Source organism: Erigeron canadensis, chromosome 3, assembly GCF_010389155.1.
Source record: "Erigeron canadensis isolate Cc75 chromosome 3, C_canadensis_v1, whole genome shotgun sequence".
NCBI lineage: Eukaryota > Viridiplantae > Streptophyta > Magnoliopsida > Asterales > Asteraceae > Erigeron > Erigeron canadensis.
The window spans coordinates 9,931,350-9,950,415 of NC_057763.1; the positions used below are offsets into that span (position 1 = coordinate 9,931,350).

The 19,066-nt window shown below is 37.6% G+C and overlaps 2 long non-coding RNA genes across 2 annotated transcripts; both read right to left on the bottom strand.

Annotated features, from left to right (window-relative positions):
- Positions 1-2,078: 2,078 nt before the first annotated feature.
- LOC122590920 lies at positions 2,079-2,976 on the bottom strand. Its single transcript, XR_006322631.1, has 2 exons — positions 2,937-2,976; positions 2,079-2,206 (listed from the first exon to the last, which is right to left on the bottom strand). It is a non-coding gene; the product is annotated as an uncharacterized LOC122590920 (long non-coding RNA).
- Positions 2,977-12,691: 9,715 nt separating this feature from the next.
- LOC122590902 lies at positions 12,692-13,591 on the bottom strand. Its single transcript, XR_006322625.1, has 2 exons — positions 13,552-13,591; positions 12,692-12,819 (listed from the first exon to the last, which is right to left on the bottom strand). It is a non-coding gene; the product is annotated as an uncharacterized LOC122590902 (long non-coding RNA).
- Between the last annotated feature and the right edge of the window lie 5,475 nt (positions 13,592-19,066).

Consider the following 19,066-nt stretch of genomic DNA (forward strand, 5'->3'; position numbering starts at 1 on the left):
TGTTGTCTCGAATTTTATAATTAAACAAGTTTGTATTTTGTTTCTTTCAATCTTTGTTTTCTAAAATTAAATGAAGCTGTAGTAAAAATCAACAAAAATAAAAAGTGAAGATAAAAGGTTGGGCTATTATTATATGATGGTTTTCTCCATTTGTGCTATTGGGATAAGTCGTTTTTGTTGGAAATACAGTATAATAATATACGTAATTCCTTTAGAAAATTACAATACGAACGAAAATATGAAACAATAAAACGAAGAATAGAATGGAAGAACTAAATAAAAGAAGCAAACTGAAAAGGTTCCTGCAAGACAACAGAAACGTAATAACAATAAAGAAGAACCGGGCTTGTGTTTGACACAATTCCCTTAAACAGATTCGTCGTCTGTTCCCAGGGTACACCGGTTAAAACAACGTACTGCCGGACGTTGATCACTTGCCTGAAAGAAGAACGGAACACAGGGATGGATGTTGCTACGAGAACGAATATGCAAAGATAGAGATGTGTGTATGTGCTACGAAATTGTGTGTTGTTGTGTCTATCTTTCAAGACCTGATAGGTCCTTATATACACACAAATGTAACTCATATAATTAATCAGAATTAATGGTGATTGAAATTAATTATCATTAATTTCAGGAGTTACAAGACTGATATTGACTGACATTAATGTCATCAGTTTCAAGAGTTACAAAATACCAAAAGCTTATTCTAGATCCTTCTTAAACGGGTCAAAAACTGGGTCGGTTTTTCTGATGGGTCGCAGCAAAAAGGAGCCCCGCGCGGGACCCAATTTTTCGAGCTGCATTCGTGTTTGCAGGTCGCGCGTACACGCATTGGTTCAGAGAATTTTGACCCAGAAACCCGTTTTCAGCACCCCCCCTGCGCGGGTAGGAGCTAGAGTAAAACACAATCAAGATCTTGACATAGCTTAGAAACTTCCATTTATAAACAATTGAAAGTTTAGTTCCCACACCAATGTGGGACAAGTGGTTTTGAACTCCAACTTTATGCACCAAACACACTACTTTGAGACTCGATATCTCATTCATCTTTAATCCAATTTGGACGCATCTTAGTTCGTTTTGTAGCCTTGTCCAGAGACTACAAAACCCACTAAACGGTTTTCGATATATGTCACTTGACCATATATTTATTTATGTCCAAAGTGGTGGAAAAATGCACTTTTTCCCAACAATCCCCCACATGAATGTAGGTCGATCTCAGAAACAACAGTGTCCCATTCAATTTTCAACGGTTGAATCTTGCATATGAAGGTAGGTGTTACCCTTTGAACCTTCGCTCATGAAATGCACTTAGTCTACTGGCTCTGAGTAGACGGTGATGTCTTTGAACTCGTTTGCCATTTGTGTAGGCGACAATACGCTTCACACAAGACTCTCCCTGACAAAGTCAAGTCCTCATAGTTATGTCCATTATGGTCCTGGACATGTGCCTGGTTCTGCGAGAGCTGTTAAGTATTGTGCCCCCATCAATACCCTAAGAAGCAACCCCACTTCTCTCTCACATAGGTGATTCACCACGTAGGCTACCCGAATCATTAAAATCCATAAGCTTAACCTCGTACCTTATCACTTTTAGGAATGGACTAGGAAGATTATTATGCCATATAATAGACTCCCTTGTAAAGGCGTGGGGTTTTATCAAATCCCCCCACAGTGACCTTGCCAGCTCATACAATTAGGTTGTCCTATTGAACTCAGATCTTGGGATCTCCAGTCAGCTGAGTTAGGTTTTCCTTCATATAAACTTAGCCTTTCATAGGCTTCAGTCCCATTCCCATCGACGACTTCTGAACTAACTCTCTGCTTAAGCCTTTTGTTAGCGAATCCGCGATATTATCCTTTGACTTCACATAGTCAATAGTGACAACTCCTGTAGAGATTAGTTGTCGTATTGTATTATGTCTACGTCTGATATGTCTATTCTTACTGTAACACCCCGACTAAGGCGGAAACACGAGATGCCACAGAACGACATGGTACAAAAGATTTAAATATAAAACATCAACTCAAGTTTTCAAATGACATTCAAAATCCAAAAGATTACAAATTAAAGATGACGTCCAAATCCATTACACAACCAAATTCATAATTAAAATGATTAAATGTTTGCAATACTCGTCCAACCATACAAGCATATTAGAGTCCAAAAGGGTGGTCCACGCTACGCACCTAAATCTTTAACCTGAAAAGCATGAAGAAGAAGAAGTGTCAACTACGAGAGTTGAGTGAGTTCATAGGTTTTTAACTAACAACATAAAGTGTATATATATATCCATCATAACCAAAAATTTGAGAGTCACCAAAATTTCCATGTATACCTCCAATGTCGCATTTGGAAAGCGTATGTTCCACTTACTATAATCAACGTAGTAAAATTTCTATCATATAACCACGAGGGTATAATTCAATCAACCTTGATGAGTAAATGCTTGAGCCACTACTACTACCATTTTTTTCGAAGTCCAATAATAAATAGATAAATCTTGCACGAGCTGTCAATCAAGTGCCGTAACAATAATAATAAAAAGGGGTCGTGCCATGGAGACGACCTAAGTAAGGTAGCTAGAACACCCGTGGTCGGACTGGAAGTGGAGGTTGTCACAAAGACAACCAACCTTCCACCGTTACACAATTGGGTGGGTGGACGAAACCTAGTTGCGCAACTAACTAACTACAGGCCTCCATAATCGGAGTAAATAGTAGTGAACCGAAGAAAGCGGTTTGACAGAACTCAAGCTCATCATATAAATCATTTATCATAATGAACATACGAAACAATTTCATTTCATAATCATAATATCAAGAATCATTTCATATATTTGTAATAATAAAAGCAATTTAGCTTATATATCATGCTTTTCACCCCGATAGTTAAAACACATAAAATAGTTTGAAAGGGGGCTATGACTCACTTGAATTGAGAGTGAAAGAGGGCTGATCAAAAGTGAGATCTCCGGCTAGTGGTGTCTTTCCTCAAGCAAGCCTAAACCATGGTATTCGAAATATGCACAACGTAAGTGTGTGTCGCATGACTAGTAAACTAGATCATGAGATGTATGCTAGTAGACTTGCCCAACTTTGGTTGTCGTTTAAATTATGGAATTCAATTACATTATGTTGTTCGCCTCATTTGGTTGGAAGACATTTGGTAGTAAAGGTCATTCATACGATTTTGTTCGGTTATTGGAATTTCGGTAGTTTAACTTTGTATTATATATATTTTCCATTGCATGCTTTGTTTAATACCCATATTTGACATTTGTGTTCTCATAATATTAATGTTAATATATGTTACTGATTTATAATTATTTCTTTAATTTAATATTATTTAATTAATTTACTTATTTTATTGGTTTATTAATTAAACAATTCCTTATAATTATTTTTAAGTCCTTAAATTACCTCTAAAATTCATAGATAATTATAGATGGATTATCTACTGATTTTCAAGCCTTTTTATTTGTAACATTGTGATTCTTATATTTATTTGTGCCTTATTTCTATTTATTTAATCATAATGATTAATTAGTGACTTTTACTTAATAATTTACTTTTAAATTGTATAGTTCTTGTTCCCTTGCTTGTAGTTATTTTTCCCCAGTAGGTTTTGGTCACTTTTATCATTGGTTAAGTGGCTTTGATCAGATTCATGGTTTATATAGTTTATTTATTAATTTATATACCTCTTAATTACCATTTTAATTCATTAAATCATAGAAATCCTTACAAATCACCACAAGATTTTTAGTCCAAAAATTCCAGCCCTTTTTAGGCACCTTTTATCAATAAAAATCTGTAACCATTCAACCTCTCTTGTGTCTTGCTTAAATTGAGGATTTTATAATTGAAAATCGTTTACCGAAATAGTGATTTTAGCCTCATTTCTTAGGCTATTAAGGTACTTCAAAATGGATTTTCATCCTAAATTCAACATTCACAGTAAGTTCATCATATTTTGGTGGTTCAAGTCGTGATGGTGGTGGTGGTGTGATATGTGCAATTTAGTGCTTTCGGTTAGTGATTATTTGACCCGAAAAGACGGTTTTGAGCTTATTCTTGCCATGCATCAAATGAATTGAGTTTTATACTTTTAATATGTCATATTTCCAGTATGTTCATCACATTTTCATGGTCATAAAGTTATGGTGCATGTGTGTGCTCAAAATGCATTTTAACAAGCTTTCGGTTTTCGATTTCAAGCATATTTTAACTTGTTTTGACCCAAGCTTTATATAATTGATATTTTGTGAATTTTTCCAGAATATTTGCATGACTTTTAACCTATTTTTCAGTTGACACAAGTCTAGCTTCACCTCATAGTCCAAACAACCATCCAACTTTCTTAAATCTAGCATGCATGTAATCATCTCATCATTTTTAACAACAAATCTTTATCCAACAACAATCCATCAACATAAAAATGTATTTTTATGAAATTTTCCAGAAATATACATAAACATTATATAAAATATGTTCATCTTTTTATATAAAAAGTTACTTTACAACTAATCAACACATATCCACCTTTTTGATGCTAACTTTCATAGATCCAACACTTTATCAATAAAATCTATATTTTTATAAATATTTCCAGAAATATTAACTTCATAATATGTATGAATATATCCATCTTTCAAAGGAAAAATCATATCAAAAGCTATATAATATATAACTACACTTTTGGGTCTTTAACTAGTTGAATCCTTGGATCTTTCTTCATGGATTCAACATGCATGAGCATGGAAAGAAGGATCCTATCAACTTTGCCCTCACCAAGTGTATATTCAAGAGAAACATGAAGAAAACATGGACTTTTGATAAAACCTTTTTAATATGAACTAGAATAAGATTAATCTAACAAAGAGATGAAGATATATACCCTTGAAGAACACTTTGAGATGAAGAAAAGATGGCAGAAAATCGTGGCCTTTCTTGAACCAAATAACCCTTGATTCAACCTTATATTAACCCTTAAACCTTAGCTTAACACCACCCTTGCTTAATCTAATCTAAACCCTTATTATTAACAAGTTTTTAGATGAGTTTAGCTTTGTTCTTCCCTTTGTTTTGTGGCTGCCGAAATCAAGAAGAAGAGAGGGAGGAGAGGAGAGTTTTTGAGAGAGAAAATAAAGTTGGTGTGTGTAGAAAGTGAAGAGTGTGTTTTGTGTGAGTTTCAAGGGGGAGTTGGAAGGAGTAATATTCAAAATGTGGAGTGTGAGAGGGGGAAAGGGGCCGGCCATGGGGGGGGAAATATTGAAGAGTTTTTATTTTTTTTTTTGTATAAAATTAGTGTATAAGTATAAGTGTAAGTATATGTAAATTTTGTATTTGTTTTGTAGGTGTTTAGTTAGTTAAATGTAAGTATTTGGTTGTTTTAGTTAGGAATATGTATATATGTGTATAAGTCATGTATATTTATGTGTATGGATATATTTTTGTATTTTTAGTTGATTACATAGGTCATTGGTTGTAGATTTGTATTAATTTTTAAGCTTATATGCTTACTTATTAAGTTTTCGACGCTTTTACGTACATAATTCTTCCAATTATATTTTTAGTTGAAAATTTTTATTTATCATGATCATATCTTCTTGATTTGGTTTTATTTTGATTTGTTGGGCATTCCATAGGAATTTTTGATTGGTATCTCAATTTGGGAGTCTTAAGTTGTTATTATCGTATCGATTGATCACCTCTAAAAATTTTCGTTCCGAGGTATTTTCGTTAGGAAATTCTTATACATATTATTAGCTTTAGATTACTAATTTGGGGCATTACCTACTAGCTTCAAGTATAACTATGGCTTGCGGGAACATAGATAACCTAACTAGCACATATATAATATTAAAAGTACGGTTGTTACATCCTTACCCCTTAGAAGAATTCCGTCCCGGAATTTGAGTTTGCTTAGGGAGTAAGTGCGGATATTTCTCACGTATGAAGTCCTCGCGCTCCCATGTAAATTCGGGTCCGCGCTTTGTATCCCATCTGACTTTAACTATAGGGATCTTGCTCCTCTTAAGGCGTTTCTCATCGCGGTCAAGAACTTCTATTGGCTCCTCGCGAAATTGGAGCTTATCTTCCACTCGTAGTTCCTCGAGTGGAACTACTTTCGAATCATCCGCCACGCATTTCTTTAAATTTGACACATGGAAAGTGTCATGAACATCTCCCACTTCTTGGGGTAATTTCAACTTATAGGCCACGGGGCCTATTCTAGCCACAATTTCAAATGGCCCAATGTATCGAGGACTTAACTTTCCTCTCTTACCAAATCTCACTGTTCCTTTCCATGGCGACACCTTTAGGAGCACTTTGTCGCCGACTTCAAATTCTAGGGGCTTCCTTCTTTGATCCGCATAACTCTTTTGCCGATCTCTGGCGGCTTTAAGCTTTTCTTTAATGATAGCTACTTTGTCCGTTGTTTCTTGGACAAAATCGACGGTAGCTAGACTTCTTTCGCCCGTCTCTATCCAACACATCGGAGACCTACACTTGCGTCCATATAAAGCTTCAAACGGTGCACATTGTATGCTAGAGTGATAGCTATTATTGTATGTAAATTCAGCATAAGGCAAGTGCTCATCCCAGCTTCCATTAAATTCTAATGCACAGGCTCTTAACATATCCTCCAACGTTTGTATTGTTCGCTCACTTTGTCCATCCGTTTGAGGGTGGTAAGCCGTGCTTAATGCTAGTGTTGTGCCCATAGCTTCTTGCACGTGACCCCAAAAACGTGAGGTAAATCTACCATCCCGATCGGATATTATGGACAAAGGCACGCCATGTAGTGTTACAATCTTCTCGACGTACAAGCGAGCTAGGCGCTCGGTGTTCCAATCTTCTTTGATGGGGATGAAATGGGCTGATTTCGTAAGACGATCAACAATCACCCATATAGCATCATGACCTTTCTTTGTTCGAGGCAATTTTGTCACTAGGTCCATTGCTATTTGCTCCCACTTCCATTCGGGAATCTCTGGCTGCTTTAAAAGACCAGATGGCTTTTGGTGCTCAGCTTTGACCATCGCACAAGTCATGCATCGGCTCACATATCGGGCTACGTCCCCTTTCATTCCAGGCCACCAAAAATCCTTTCTTAGGCCTTGATACATCTTATCCGCGCCTGGGTGAATTGAATATTTCGTATTGTGAGCCTCATTCATAAGTACATCCCTTAAACCATTTACCTTCGGTACCCAAGCTCTTCCCTTGAAGTATAAGATTCCTTCATCATCCTTGTCAAACCTCATTTCCATACCGCACAAGGCTTCATCCTTAATGTTCTTCCCTTCAAAGGCCTTTGCTTGGTCTCCTAAGAAACGATCTCTTAGAGACATTCTTACTTGTAAGTAGCTGATTCTTGCCCTTGGCACCTTAGTATTCACCTTCCTACTAAGTGCATCGGCAACGACGTTTGCCTTCCCCGGATGGTACTTGATTTCACATTCATAGTCATTCAGCAGCTCCATCCATCTCCTTTGCCTCATATTCAACATCTTTTGATCAAAGATGTGTTGCAAGCTTTTGTGGTCGGTGAATATGGTGCATTTAGTGCCATAGAGATAATGTCGCCATATCTTCAAGGCGAATACTACGGCTCCTAACTCCAGATCGTGTGTCGAATAATTTTTCTCATGTGGCTTCAATTGTCTAGACGCGTAGGCAATGACCTTGTCTCTTTGCATAAGCACGCATCCAAGTCCTTTATTCGACGCATCACAATATACCACAAATCCTTCCATTCCATCCGGCAACGCTAGTATGGGTGCTTCACACAACATGTTCTTAAGCGTTTGGAACGCTTGCTCTTGATCTTCACCCCATATGAATTCTCTTGACTTTTGGGTCAATTGGGTCAGAGGTACCGCAATTTTAGAGAATCCTTGGATGAATCTTCGATAATAACCTGCCAATCCTAGGAAGCTACGCACTTCCGTTGGCGTCTTTGGTGCCTCCCACTTCTTAATCGCCTCTATCTTAGATGGGTCGACGTGAATTCCTTTTTCGTCTACGAGATGTCCAAGGAATTGAACTTGGCGGAGCCAAAATTCACACTTAGAAAACTTAGCATACAACTTCTCGTCTCTAAGTAATTGCAATATTATTCTTAAATGCTTCTCATGTTCATCCTTACTACGAGAATATATCAAAATATCATCAATGAATACTATGACGAATTTGTCCAAGTATGGCCTACAAATTCGGTTCATTAGATCCATGAAAACGGCGGGCGCATTTGTGAGACCAAATGGCATCACCAGAAACTCGTAATGCCCATAGCGCGTTCTGAAAGCCGTTTTAGGTACATCTTCTTCTCGTACCCTCAACTGATGATAGCCGGATCTAAGATCGATTTTCGAGAAATGCGACGCTCCTTGAAGTTGATCGAACAAATCGTCTATTCGTGGCAGCGGATACCTATTCTTGATCGTCAGCTTATTCAACTCCCTATAGTCTATGCACATCCTCAGAGATCCATCTTTCTTTTTGACAAAAAGAATTGGAGCACCCCATGGCGAAGAACTAGGTTGGATTAAGCCTTTATCAAGCAATTCTTGCAATTGCTCAGAAAGTTCTCGCATCTCGGAGGGCGCTAACCTGTACGGTGCTTTAGCTACGGGGGCTGCCCCGGGAACTAAATCAATCATAAACTCCACCTGCCTCGTGGGTGGGAGTCCAGGTAGTTCGTCAGGGAACACATCTAGAAAGTCCCTAACCACCATGACCTTATGAGGGTCCTTACTTTTTACTTGCTTATCCACTACTTGTGCCAAGTATGTGTGATATTCCTTACGTAAATATTTCCTTACTTTCATAGATGACACTATCTTGGTTTGGACCCCCGCCCTATGGCCTTGTATTATAAGCACCTCATCATTATCTAAGGGAATTTTAATGACCTTTTCATGGCAAAGTATTTCTGCACGCATCTTAGACAACCAATCCATTCCTACTATCACATCAAAACTTCCTATCTCAATGGGAATCAAGTCTATACTATAATCCTCCTCGTCTAAAGTCAACATACAATCAAAAATAATTTCCTTGGCCTTATACTCGTTTCCATTAGCATATTCGATATAGTAAGTTTCATCAAGCTCACTAGGTTTCTTACCAATCATTTCCTTAAATTCAAAAGAAATAAAACTTCTTTCGGCTCCAGAATCAAATAGCATAGAGGCATAAACATTATTTAATGGAAACGTACCTACGATGACATTTGGGTCATCACGTGCCTCATTCGCACCCATGGCATACACGCGTCCTCTAGCTTGACCTCCTTGGTTCCCACGATTCTGGTTGGCATTGATTCCTTGATTCCCATTGTTTGCTTGATTTCCTCCATTACCTCGGTTCACTTGATTCCCATTATTGCCTCGGTTTGCTTGGTTCCCACGATTTCCAACATTCCTATAGTTGCCACGGTTTCCATTTCCATTCCCTCGATTGCCTTGAGCTCGTCCCAACCTAGGACAAGCATTCCTCCAATGCTCCGTGCTTCCACATTCATGACAAGTTCCCCGGTTTCCTCCAACTCTTGTTCCCCTACGGCAAGTGGCAGCAAGGTGTCCAAATGAGCGGCAAATCGAGCATAGCCTACATTCCCCCTGATGGGTGTTGCCACATCGGTTACATCTTTGTGCCGCACCATTGGTGATTCCATAATTCCTTACAATCTTTTGCCTTTTATCAGGCCCATTCCCCTTACGATCACCAAATCGGCTTCCTCCTCCTTGCCTTGAACTTGACTCGCCTCGCGAGTATTTCCCAGTCCTGACCAAGTCATTAACCAATCTTGTTGACAAACTTATTGCTTCTTCCAGTGTGGTGGGGTTTGCTGCCGTGACCATCAATCTTACTTCCGGTACCAATCCGTAAATATACCTCTCAACTTTCTTGGCTTCAGTAGTCACCATATCAGGTACCAGCACACACAACTCGTGAAAACGAATCGCATATGTCTCTAACTCCATTCCTTTCATGGCATGGTTCCAAAACTCAATTTCCAGCTTTTGGACGGCAGGTCTAGGGCAATACTCCCTTTTCAATTCCTCCTTGAGCTGCTCCCAGGTCAAAGCATTCATCGTGGCGGCACCCCTCGTGGTGACTTGGAGGTTCCACCATGTGAGTGCCCTCCCCTGGAGCTTACTTGCCGCAAACTTGACGCGGTCGGCTGGCGCACAATCAATGATATTTAGGATTGCCTCCATGCTTTGAAACCAAGTAAGTAACCCAACGGGACCCTCCGTCCCATAGAACTCTTTGGGGTTGCAAGACGTAAAAGTCTTGTAAGCATTTCGGTCAGTGGCGTTTCCTCCACCTTCTTGCCTTCTTGCCAAGTTGATGGTAGCAGTCACGTTCTCAGCGATTTGAGTGGCAATGTTTGGCATGGCAGCATTGATTTGTTGAGATATGAGAGTCGCCAACTCAGCCCTTCGTTGAGCTTCTTCCTCTTGGCGTCTAGCCTCAGCGCTTGTCTCTTCAACGGTCCTTCGTGGTGCCATGTCTCTACAAAGGAGAACATAGTTTAGTCATTTGTATAAAGGATTATGTGACATGGACCCGACTCACAACTTCCGATCTCACACGTGTTCGTTTAGGTTACTTAGTGTAATAAGGCCACGTTTGTATGCATAGGTATACCTATATATTCCTAAATTCATTTTCCTTCCTTTAATCACAACCTACTTATCATTATGAATTACAAGTGGTTGGGTAAGCTTAAAGCATGTCCATCTTGTTTTTGGGCCTTTTGACAGATTTTTCCAGAATCTGTATACGAACTTGAAGCTCAAAAATGTGACCCAAGATGGACGAACTGGGCAAAACTCATAAAATATAAAATGTAGCCCCATGAGTTAGATTTCATCTCCAATTGGAATCAGGTCAAAAGACCAAATAGAACTCCAGATATGGCCGTTTTACCAAAAGTGGTCAGAACTGATTTCCTGCTGTAACTTTTCACTTTGTAACAAGTATAACCATAACACACATAGATTAACACATCATATAAAAGCAAAAAGGCATCAAGCTTCCATTCCAATGATTCAGCATCAGTTTACAAAATTGCCATAAGCCCACAAACAAGTGATCGTAGTCACACAATCACAAACAAGTTCAAGGAAATCACAACAAAGTACAAATAATTGTCTACCGAATAAGTTCATGAACAAAACATCCTTAGGGTCATTTCCTAAGCACAAGAACTACCACAATGGAACACACCGCTGCAAGAATACATCCCATTATGAATATCACTTCATAAATCCGGCGCACTCCATCTATTACCATGCCGGTATCTTCTCCCATTCGCCTCATGGCTCCCAAGGTTCTTTCCATCATGACTTCTTGATGTCGAACCCTCACTCGGGCATCCCTTAGCCCACCGGCTATGTCCCACACTCGTTCCCTTTCCTCCCGAGTCATACCCATGGGATGTGGAGGGGGTATTCCATAGACAGGACGGTGGGGGTTTTCTCCTAGTCTTGGCCCAAGGTGATAAGGATGATCGCGGGGGAGGCGTGGATGGAAGTATGGGTCGTGAGTTGGGAAGCGTCCATCGCTTACATTCATGGCCGCATTTTGTCTCGGCGGTGTGGGAGCTCTAGGGGCTGATGGTGGCCGTGGTGGAGTAGGCAAACGACGTACCGGTTGGCTAGAAGCAACGCTTCTAGCACCACCACCATTTGATGGGTCTTCCGTGGGCTCGGACTCCTCCTCCTCCTCTCGTTGTGGGGGCTGTTGGGAGTCCATTGTGGGCTCCGTCTCCTCGCTTTCTTCTTGTTCTTGTCGCCTCTCCCTGACCATGTCCACGAATGCATAAATGTCCCTTACTTGATTGGAGTTTCTTGAGGCTTCACTCCTTTGCGACATAATATTCCTACACAAGTCACATAAAGCATAAGATGACGACTCCACTTGACGCTTAGACGACCATTTGCAACCGACTTGACCATTGACGACCCATGTGACCATTTGCGGACAGCAAGACGACTTGACGGACCGAGACGACCTTAATCATTTGACGACAACCAACCAATTCGACCTACGACTCACAAGCTTGACAACCGAACAACATTATGAACATCCACCACCGACGTACCCAACAATAATTAGTAAGACTATCAACGACCAACTCGACACTCATGACCCACACGACCATTTAGAATCAACGAAATGACTAGAATTTAACTTGTGCATTATGTCTAAATAGGCAAAGTAATGCTAGCCAAGTGGGGGTATTAACTAAGGGTTCTAATAAGTAATGCAACCATTGGATTTGGTTATGTATCTTTTGCACCAAGAATCGTTTTAAAGCTTTATTTTCAAAAGACTCCTTTTTGAATATTCCTTAAACAACTATTTCGATCATTCCATATTAAATTTTTAATTAGGCATAGTTGATCAGGCTATGCATAAGTAAAACAAGAATACTTTATGATCAACTCAATTGTTTAAGAAATATTCGACTCGTTTTGAAAATACGTAGGTTATAGCAAAAATTCTCTATAACCTTGGCTCTTGATACCATTTTTCTGTAACACCCCGACTAAGGCGGAAACACGAGATGCCACAGAACGACATGGTACAAAAGATTTAAATATAAAACATCAACTCAAGTTTTCAAATGACATTCAAAATCCAAAAGATTACAAATTAAAGATGACGTCCAAATCCATTACACAACCAAATTCATAATTAAAATGATTAAATGTTTGCAATACTCGTCCAACCATACAAGCATATTAGAGTCCAAAAGGGTGGTCCACGCTACGCACCTAAATCTTTAACCTGAAAAGCATGAAGAAGAAGAAGTGTCAACTACGAGAGTTGAGTGAGTTCATAGGTTTTTAACTAACAACATAAAGTGTATATATATATATCCATCATAACCAAAAATTTGAGAGTCACCAAAATTTCCATGTATACCTCCAATGTCGCATTTGGAAAGCGTATGTTCCACTTACTATAATCAACGTAGTAAAATTTCTATCATATAACCACGAGGGTATAATTCAATCAACCTTGATGAGTAAATGCTTGAGCCACTACTACTACCATTTTTTTCGAAGTCCAATAATAAATAGATAAATCTTGCACGAGCTGTCAATCAAGTGCCGTAACAATAATAATAAAAAGGGGTCGTGCCATGGAGACGACCTAAGTAAGGTAGCTAGAACACCCGTGGTCGGACTGGAAGTGGAGGTTGTCACAAAGACAACCAACCTTCCACCGTTACACAATTGGGTGGGTGGACGAAACCTAGTTGCGCAACTAACTAACTACAGGCCTCCATAATCGGAGTAAATAGTAGTGAACCGAAGAAAGCGGTTTGACAGAACTCAAGCTCATCATATAAATCATTTATCATAATGAACATACGAAACAATTTCATTTCATAATCATAATATCAAGAATCATTTCATATATTTGTAATAATAAAAGCAATTTAGCTTATATATCATGCTTTTCACCCCGATAGTTAAAACACATAAAATAGTTTGAAAGGGGGCTATGACTCACTTGAATTGAGAGTGAAAGAGGGCTGATCAAAAGTGAGATCTCCGGCTAGTGGTGTCTTTCCTCAAGCAAGCCTAAACCATGGTATTCGAAATATGCACAACGTAAGTGTGTGTCGCATGACTAGTAAACTAGATCATGAGATGTATGCTAGTAGACTTGCCCAACTTTGGTTGTCGTTTAAATTATGGAATTCAATTACATTATGTTGTTCGCCTCATTTGGTTGGAAGACATTTGGTAGTAAAGGTCATTCATACGATTTTGTTCGGTTATTGGAATTTCGGTAGTTTAACTTTGTATTATATATATTTTCCATTGCATGCTTTGTTTAATACCCATATTTGACATTTGTGTTCTCATAATATTAATGTTAATATATGTTACTGATTTATAATTATTTCTTTAATTTAATATTATTTAATTAATTTATTTACTTATTTTATTGGTTTATTAATTAAACAATTCCTTATAATTATTTTTAAGTCCTTAAATTACCTCTAAAATTCATAGATAATTATAGATGGATTATCTACTGATTTTCAAGCCTTTTTATTTGTAACATTGTGATTCTTATATTTATTTGTGCCTTATTTCTATTTATTTAATCATAATGATTAATTAGTGACTTTTACTTAATAATTTACTTTTAAATTGTATAGTTCTTGTTCCCTTGCTTGTAGTTATTTTTCCCCAGTAGGTTTTGGTCACTTTTATCATTGGTTAAGTGGCTTTGATCAGATTCATGGTTTATATAGTTTATTTATTAATTTATATACCTCTTAATTACCATTTTAATTCATTAAATCATAGAAATCCTTACAAATCACCACAAGATTTTTAGTCCAAAAATTCCAGCCCTTTTTAGGCACCTTTTATCAATAAAAATCTGTAACCATTCAACCTCTCTTGTGTCTTGCTTAAATTGAGGATTTTATAATTGAAAATCGTTTACCGAAATAGTGATTTTAGCCTCATTTCTTAGGCTATTAAGGTACTTCAAAATGGATTTTCATCCTAAATTCAACATTCACAGTAAGTTCATCATATTTTGGTGGTTCAAGTCGTGATGGTGGTGGTGGTGTGATATGTGCAATTTAGTGCTTTCGGTTAGTGATTATTTGACCCGAAAAGACGGTTTTTGAGCTTATTCTTGCCATGCATCAAATGAATTGAGTTTTATACTTTTAATATGTCATATTTCCAGTATGTTCATCACATTTTCATGGTCATAAAGTTATGGTGCATGTGTGTGCTCAAAATGCATTTTAACAAGCTTTCGGTTTTCGATTTCAAGCATATTTTAACTTGTTTTGACCCAAGCTTTATATAATTGATATTTTGTGAATTTTTCCAGAATATTTGCATGACTTTTAACCTATTTTTCAGTTGACACAAGTCTAGCTTCACCTCATAGTCCAAACAACCATCCAACTTTCTTAAATCTAGCATGCATGTAATCATCTCATCATTTTAACAACAAATCTTTATCCAACAACAATCCATCAACATAAAAATGTATTTTTATGAAATTTTCCAGAAATATACATAAACATTATATAAAATATGTTCATCTTTTTATATAAAAGTTACTTTACAACTAATCAACACATATCCACCTTTTTGATGCTAACTTTCATAGATCCAACACTTTATCAATAAAATCTATATTTTTATAAATATTTCCAGAAATATTAACTTCATAATATGTATGAATATATCCATCTTTCAAAGGAAAATCATATCAAAAGCTATATAATATATAACTACACTTTTGGGTCTTTAACTAGTTGAATCCTTGGATCTTTCTTCATGGATTCAACATGCATGAGCATGGAAAGAAGGATCCTATCAACTTTGCCCTCACCAAGTGTATATTCAAGAGAAACATGAAGAAAACATGGACTTTTGATAAAACCTTTTAATATGAACTAGAATAAGATTAATCTAACAAAGAGATGAAGATATATACCCTTGAAGAACACTTTGAGATGAAGAAAAGATGGCAGAAAATCGTGGCCTTTCTTGAACCAAATAACCCTTGATTCAACCTTATATTAACCCTTAAACCTTAGCTTAACACCACCCTTGCTTAATCTAATCTAAACCCTTATTATTAACAAGTTTTTAGATGAGTTTAGCTTTGTTCTTCCCTTTGTTTTGTGGCTGCCGAAATCAAGAAGAAGAGAGGGAGGAGAGGAGAGTTTTTGAGAGAGAAAATAAAGTTGGTGTGTGTAGAAAGTGAAGAGTGTGTTTTGTGTGAGTTTCAAGGGGGAGTTGGAAGGAGTAATATTCAAAATGTGGAGTGTGAGAGGGGGAAAGGGGCCGGCCATGGGGGGGGAAATATTGAAGAGTTTTTATTTTTTTTTTTGTATAAAATTAGTGTATAAGTATAAGTGTAAGTATATGTAAATTTTGTATTTGTTTTGTAGGTGTTTAGTTAGTTAAATGTAAGTATTTGGTTGTTTTAGTTAGGAATATGTATATATGTGTATAAGTCATGTATATTTATGTGTATGGATATATTTTTGTATTTTTAGTTGATTACATAGGTCATTGGTTGTAGATTTGTATTAATTTTTAAGCTTATATGCTTACTTATTAAGTTTTCGACGCTTTTACGTACATAATTCTTCCAATTATATTTTAGTTGAAAATTTTTATTTATCATGATCATATCTTCTTGATTTGGTTTTATTTTTGATTTGTTGGGCATTCCATAGGAATTTTTGATTGGTATCTCAATTTGGGAGTCTTAAGTTGTTATTATCGTATCGATTGATCACCTCTAAAAATTTTCGTTCCGAGGTATTTTCGTTAGGAAATTCTTATACATATTATTAGCTTTAGATTACTAATTTGGGGCATTACCTACTAGCTTCAAGTATAACTATGGCTTGCGGGAACATAGATAACCTAACTAGCACATATATAATATTAAAAGTACGGTTGTTACACTTACCATTGTACATTGTGCTATGAGCTCTGCCAATTGCCGATTGGCTATCACAATGTATACATATGCCCGACACCGGCTTAGGCCATCTTGGTATATCCTCAATAAACTGACGTAGCCATTCTGCCTCTTCACCCGCTTTATCTAAAGCGATGAACTCTGATTCCATCGTGGATCTAGCAATAACTATTTGCTTAGATGATTTCCACGATATAGCTGCACCTCCAAGTGTGAATACATATCCACTTGTTGCTCTGGAATCATTCGTGTCAGATATCTTGCATCACAATGTCCTTCAATCACTGCTAGATATCTGCCATAATGCAAGCCATAATCATGAGTGTACCTTAAATACCGAAGTAACCTGGTCATACAATTCCAATGACTTGAACTTGGGTTACTTGTATATCTACTTAGCTTGCTAACAGCATATGCCAAGTCTGGTCTTGTACAACTCATCAGATACATTAGGCTGCCAATAATTCTTGAGTACTGTAATTGTTCAACTGGCTCTCCTCTGTTCTTTGCAAGATGTTGACTCGTATCAATAGGAGTCCTTGCTACATTGGAGTCATTTGCATTGAAGATCTCAAGAATTTTTTCCACATAGTGGGACTGACTTAAAACAAGTCCATCATGGGTTTGTGTGATTTGAACCCCTAAAATCACATCTGCTAAACCCATGTCTTTCATGTCAAACCTTGCCTTTAGGAGATCTTTTGTAGACTTTATTATTTTGTCATTACTTCCAACAATGAGCATATCATCTACATATAGGCACAAGATAACATATCCATCTGGTGTGTCTTCCACATATACACACTTGTCACATTCATTGATCTTGAACCCAGACTCAAGCATGACATCATCGAATTTTTCATGCCATTGTTGGGGAGCTTGTTTTAATCCATACAAAGACTTAACAAGCTTACACACTTTCTTTTCTTGCCCAGGAGCTATAAATCCCTCAGGTTGCTCCATGTAAATCTCTTCCTCAAGATTTCCATTCAAGAAAGCGGTTTTCACATCCATTTGGTGAACTTCCAAATTTCAAATGGCGGCAATGGCAAATACCAACCTGATCGAGGTTATTCGAGTTACCGGCGAATATGTATCAAAATAATCAAAGTCCTTTCGCTGTTTGTAACCCTTGATCACCAATCTTGCCTTATATTTGTCAATGGAGCCATCTGACTTCAATTTCCTCTTGAAGATCCATTGATAACCTAGTGGATTACATCCCGGAGGAAGATCCATTAGCTCCCAAGTACGGTTTTGTAAAATAGAATCTATTTCACTTTTGATGACTTCCCTCCATTGAGGCCCTTCTGTGGAAGTTACCGTTTCACAGTAAGTTTGAGGTTCACTTTCCACCACATAAGTGTAGAAATCAGGACCGAAAGACTTTTCTGTCCTAGCTCTTTTGCTTCGTCTAGGCTCAATTTCTTCTTCCTCAGGTTGTTCCAGTTCCTCTTGGACTGGCTCATTAGGTATCTCATCTTGGACACTTTCATTGACTACCCTAGACGAATTTCCAGATTCTTTTGCAACGCATGGAAAGATATTTTCAAAGAATGAGGCATTCCTTGATTCCATTATCGATCCTTTGTGTATATCTGGAATCTTGGATTCATGCACAAGGAAACGGTATGCACTACTCTGATCAGCATATCCAATAAAAATGCAATCAACAGTTTTGGGTCCTATCTTTTGGGCCTTAGGTAGTGGAACAGCTACCTTGGCTAGGCACCCCAACACTTTTAGATATTCATAAGATGGTTTCCTCTTCCACCATAACTCATATGGGGTCACATCCTTTTTCTTCTGAGGTATCTTATTCAAAAGATAATTTGCTGATAGAATGGAATCCCCCCACATGTTCTGATTGACACCAGAACTCACCAACATGGCATTCACCATTTCTTTCAAGGTTTGATTCTTTCGTTCAGCCATTCCATTTGATTGAGGTGAATAAGGTGCAGTGAACTCATGTCGTATTCCATTTTGTGAACAGAATTCAGCAAAAGGTGAGACATATTCACCACTTCTATCACTTCGTACAACCTTGATTTTCCTTTCAAGTTGATTCTCAACTTCATTCTTGTAGGCAATAAAAGTCTCAATTGCCTCATCCTTACTTTTCAGTAAGTAAACATAACAATACTTCGTGTTATCATCGATAAATGTAATGAAGTACTTAAATCCATGTCTCGTGGGAATGGATTTTAGATCACACACATCTGTGTGTATCATATCAAGCGGTTCGGTAGCTCTTTCAACCGATTTAAATGGTGCCCTTGTTAATTTGGCTTCAACACAAGTTTCACATTTGTGATTTGAGTCAATATGAAAATTTGGTATGCTATTCAATTTAATCAAACGACGAATGGAATTAAAATTGACATGACCAAGTCGACCATGCCACACATTATAAGACTCAAGCAAGTAAGCAGAACTAGTACCGGTCTTATTCATTCCATTGATACCAATTACATTCATTTTGAACATACCATTGAGGGCATAGCCCTTACCAACATACAAACCATTTTTGGTCAACACGACC